The sequence below is a fragment of the Lathyrus oleraceus genome, chromosome 1 (assembly GCF_024323335.1).
Source record: "Lathyrus oleraceus cultivar Zhongwan6 chromosome 1, CAAS_Psat_ZW6_1.0, whole genome shotgun sequence".
NCBI classification, from domain to species: Eukaryota; Viridiplantae; Streptophyta; class Magnoliopsida; order Fabales; family Fabaceae; genus Lathyrus; species Lathyrus oleraceus.
In genome coordinates, this window is record NC_066579.1 from 86,657,072 (window position 1) to 86,662,636 (window position 5,565).

The 5,565-nt window shown below is 37.9% G+C and overlaps 1 pseudogene; it reads left to right on the forward strand.

Moving 5' to 3' along the window:
* The first annotated feature begins 1,157 nt into the window (after window positions 1-1,157).
* On the forward strand, window positions 1,158-1,257 carry LOC127116395 (uncharacterized; annotated as a pseudogene).
* Window positions 1,258-5,565: the final 4,308 nt, after the last annotated feature.

Sequence of the window (5,565 nt, forward strand, 5' to 3'; positions counted from 1 at the left end):
CAAGTTTCCTTTTATTAGAAAGAATTTCTTTTAAGAATTTAGCATATGAGGGCATCTGCGTAATAGCTTCGGTAAACGGAATTGTAACGTTTAATTGTTTAAGGAGATCAACAAATTTTCTAAATTGGCCTACATCTTTGGTTTTAACAAGCCTTTGAGGGTAAGGTATAGGTGGTTTGTAAGGTGGTGGAGGTACATAAGGTTCCTTCTTTTCTAGGGTTTCCTTATTACTCTCTTCCTTTTCCTTAGGTTCACTTTCCTCAGTAGATTTCTTAGGGTTTTGGTTTTCTATCCTTGGGTCAGACGGTCCTTCCACTTCCGTTCCACTTCTTAATATAATTGCATGAGCTTGGCTCCTCGGATTGGGTTGGGGCTGTCCAGGGAATGTACCAGTTGGTGCAGCAGTAGGTGCTTGTTGTTGAGCTACTTGAGATATTTGCGTTTCCAGCATTTTGTTATGGGTAGCCAGGGCATCTACTTTGCTTGCTAGTTGTTTAAGTTGTTCGCCAGTGTGTATGTTCTGGTTTAAGAAATCTTTATTGGTTTGTTGTTGGGAAGCTATAAAGTTTTCCATCATGATTTCCAAGTTGGATTTTCTAGGGGTATTATTGTTAGGATTCGGTTTCTGATATCCCGGAGGTATAGATGGGGCTTGATTTGGAGACTGTCCAGGTGCGTATAAGGCATTATTACTCTTATATGAGAAGTTTGGATGGTTCTTCCAATTTGGGTTATAGGTATTCGAATAGGGGCTTCCTTGAGCATAGTTTACTTGCTCTACTTGGATTCCAGTCAAGAGTTGACATTCCGCAGGAGTGTGGCCTTGGATTCCACAGACCTCGCAATTCTGAGTTATAGCAACCGCGGCGGCTGGAGGTGATACGTTTAAACTTTCAATTTTCTGGACCAAAGCATCCACTTTTGCATTGACGTGATCAAGGTTACTTATCTCGTACATGCCAGTTTTCGGTTGAGGTTTTTCCACCGTTGTTCGTTCGGTTCCCCACTGATAGTGGTTTTGGGCCATGCTCTCGATAAGCTGGTAAGCATCAGCGTAAGGTTTGTTCATTAGTGCACCACCTGCAGCGGCGTCTATTGTTAACCTTGTATTGTATAAGAGACCATTATAAAATGTGTGAATTACTAACCAGTCTTCCAAACCATGGTGTGGGCAAAGTCTCATCATGTCTTTGTATCTTTCCCATGCTTCGAAAAGAGACTCGTTGTCTTTCTGTTTAAATCCGTTTATCTGGGCTCTTAACATAGCTGTTTTGCTTGGCGGAAAATATCGGGCAAGAAAAACTTTCTTCAACTCGTTCCATGTGGTGACTGAGTTGGAAGGAAGAGATTGAAGCCATCTTCTAGCGCTATCTCTTAATGAGAAGGGAAAAAGACGAAGTCGAATTGCCTCTGAAGTGACACCATTAGCTTTAACAGTATCAGCGTATTGGACAAATACGGATAAATGAAGGTTTGGATCTTCGGTAAGATTTCCAGAGAATTGGTTCTGTTGCACAGCCTGCAACAACGAAGGTTTAAGTTCAAAGTTGTTTGCTTCGATTGCGGGCGGAGCAATACTTGAATGCGGTTCATCTTGCGATGGAGCGGCGTAATCTCTAAGAGCACGAGCTGGTTCTGCCATCTCGGTTAAAGAAGGAAAATCTTTGAGATCAGGAAGGTCTATAGGAGGGAGATTGTTTTCAGCACGATATTCCCGAATTCGTCGTAAGACTCGGAGATATAGTTCGATATCGTTGATTCGTAAATAGAGCGGTTCGCCTTGAGAGCGAGTGCGTGGCATACAAATCAACGAAAGAAAGAAAATAGAAGGAAAAGAAACCTTAGTCTCTACAGCGTAACGGAAGAGTTACGATATCGATTGAATAAAAGTCCCCGGCAACGGCGCCAAAAACTTGATCGCTCGACTGGGTGAGTCGAGAATGGGATACAAACTGCAAGTGCACAGTTCTATCGCGTAGTTTTAAAAGATATCGATCCCACAGGGACTTATGAATCGATATACCGTTATCTAAGGTTACCACGTAAATCTAAGGTGAAAATGTTTGATTGTTTGGGGAAAAACTAAGAGCTAAACTAATATCTAGATTAAATATTAATAAAACGGATATCGATATGTAGTTCGTCCAAACTAGGGAATCAAGTCTTTGTCGGTTTCTTGGTTTTAAAATGAATCGTTTCGGTTAACTTTATTGGTTAAAGGTTCTATCTCAAACTCTCGCTCTGTTGAATAAACCATGATTTTATATTAATGTTGCTGTCACTTATAATTAAGTCAAAAACCATATTTTGAAAGCAATAAAGTTGCAGAAACTCTTTTTAAGAAAATACTGACCGTTTTAAACACCCTTATCTCAAACTCTCGCTCTGTTGACTTAGGTTATATAATTAAATCCAAATGCTTAACTCTCGTCCTCACATTCAATCTTTAAAAATACTTTTTGGAAAAGGTCAGAATTTAATTAACTCTAAAACTTGCTCTCGCCCTGATCTAGAATTAATGCCTAACTTACACTGTCCAGTTAAAATCTCAAACTCTCGCTCTATTGATTTTAACTTCTTTATGTCTTTTACTTTTGTAAAAAAATCTTGTTATTAAACCTGTAAGTTGAGACCGTAAAAAGATTGATTTTGATTTTAAGTTTAGATAGACCGACTCAGTCTTGATCCCTTATTCTGCTTACTTTACATACCGATACCTAGGCAAATTAGCCAGACATGCTAAATAAATAAGAATTTATATCATGCATAAACAGACTCATTCCAGGCAGATAATATAGCTAAATAATAAAACAAAATATTAAATAATGATTAAAGAACCTGAATGCGTAATACAATAGTCTTGAACACTCCACCACAAGCCGGTAGGATTTGTTCTTGGATTCTTCAATTAAACAGTAAATTAAATCAAGGAAATAAAACTGGAATATAACGTAAGGTTAAATCCAGTATAAAGTTGCACAATAGTTTCCGGTGTAGAAACTATTATGCGAAAAATATCTAAAAGCTAAAACGGGAAAGGTAAATTTGCAAGGGAAAAAGAATGTAAAGCTTGCAAAAGAAATAAAATAAAATAAACAATGTTAAGTGCTGGAAAAGAAAAAAATAAGCAAAAGCGTGAAAAGAAAATTGGCAGAGCTTCGGCAATATGAGCGTGGAAAAACCCGTTCCTTGAAACTTCCCAATTAGCTGCTATTTATACAGCTGCTGGTGTAACTGCTTTCCAAGGGTTTCCGTGTGCGTGGTCTCGTTCCGAGGGTTAAGCGTGCGTGGAAATAGCTTTCAACGTGGTCAGTTGAGTTCCTAGCGCCAAAAATATAGGGGAACGGTGTGACGTCCGTCACACCATGTGTGACGCTCGTCACGAGAGGGTACTTAGTGTGACGCTCGTCACAACCTTTGTGACGCCCGTCACAGGCACAACGTGCACTTTCTTTGGGCTGGGCTTGGTCTTTGTTATTTGTTTCCTTTTTATTCCTTTTTACACCTCCTTTTCTTCCCTTTTTCACTTTTGCTTCAAAATGGATACCTGACATAAATAGCAAGGAAATACTGCATAATATCTGATAAAATGAGATAAACTAAAGTAAATGATAATATAATCTAATTGAATTAAGTCTTAAAATGTGATATAATTTCGTGTTATCAGCTTTGCTCTTTCGCCGTTCAATCTCGTCAAGCTCTACAATCTCTTCCGTCTTCTCGTTGTTTCCTCCACAACTCACTGCCGCAACCACTTCACTCTGATTCCATTAACCCCACTTCTCAACTCAACACTGACCCATAACCTTCACCTATCCGCTCCGTTGAACCGCACCACCGCAACGCCGCAATTCCTCCACTCATCACCTAACAACCACCGTCCACCATGACCGTCACCCATTAACAATCCAAACACCTACCTTCATCTTCTTCACTCTTCATCACCGACGGATACCGCCACCCCTTCTTCTCCACCTGCTTCTCCGCTACACAACCCATGTCACAACCGCCATCCTTCACGTGACTCACACCTCAATCATACTCCACCAGATCTACAATCTTTTCTGCCATCATCTCACTTCCGTTTCCAACCTCCGTCGACTAATTTCCCAAACCGCCCCATTGTTAAAAACTTTTTCCGATAATGCCCTAGTCTGAAAAAAAATTCCCAAACTGCCTCATTTTTCTTTTGGGACTCGCCCATTGATTGGACGAGAGGGTGAAGACTTTTTAACGATGACTAGGCTCGGCCATTGGTTGGCTGAGCTAGTGAAGGGAGGGGTTTTTTTATTTTTATTTTATTTTAAAAACTATTATATAATTAAATAACTTTATTAAAATTATTATTAAATAGTTTTCTAATTAATTCTATATTTAAATAATAAAATTGATTTTTTTAAATAATAATAATAATATTTTTATAAAATACAAATAATAGTTTTCTAATATTTTTTATTAAAATATTAATAATAAAAATGATTATTTTTTATAATATTAATAATAAATATAATTATTTTTTAAAAACATTAATAGAAATGATTTTTTTAAAATATTAATAATAAAAATGATATGTTTCCCTCCAAAATTTCAATAATTTTTTGGAATGATATGTTTCCCTCCAAAATTTCAATGACCGAGCAATTGCTTTGTGTTTGTACTGTCTCGGCCAATGACTGACCGAGTATTCAAGTATTAATTTTCTATAAATAGCAGGAGTTGTAAAAAATTAACTTAGAGCACAAAATCCTTTATTTTGGTAAAAATGTCTGTTTGGGGTCTTGTATTTTATGGACATAGTGAAAAAATCAGTGTTTGTCTCGATCCACAATGGAATTTCAGAACCCTGATTTCAGCCATCCACACTGGCTTCCGGCAGTTGGGCGGGCGTCGTATGAAGGTGAGGAAAGTAGAGTATCATTGTCCATACATAACGTTGACTGATGCAAGCCTCGATGGTACGTACATGTATTACCTGGATCGTATAGAAAATGATGAAGATGTTCAGTGTATGTTTTCGGCACATAGTGGTGAAGTTAATAGAGGAGTTGAAGGTCCACTTGTGTTGGTTGTTGTTGTTGATTAGTTTTTTAATTATCACATGTGTTGGTTGTTGTTGTTGTTTAGTTGATGTGGTCGTACTTTGTAACCAGAAGCCTTTGATTATCAAATGTATTTCATAATTGTTTGTTCCCAAAAGACATTAGAAATACACAATGGTTTATATATAGTACGTGCATAGTAGTTAATAATTAAAAAAAACATAATCATCTGGACGGATATTTAAAATAACAACATTATCATCTGGATGGTCGCTGGGACGGTCCTGCAACATTAGGACATTTCCTACGCATGTGTCCTATTTCACGGCAAATTCCACACCTTCTCTTTTCCTTCTTAACGTCGTTCATCTCGGTTCTAATCCTGGTGCTGTTTGGACGCCCTTTCTTCCTCATTCTCATAGAGTCGTCGTGGCAAAGAGTAAATCCTTCATATTATGGCCAATTCTCCTCATGGGGAAGTCCTAGGAAACTCTCCTTATAGACCTTGAACACGTTAAGAATTTTG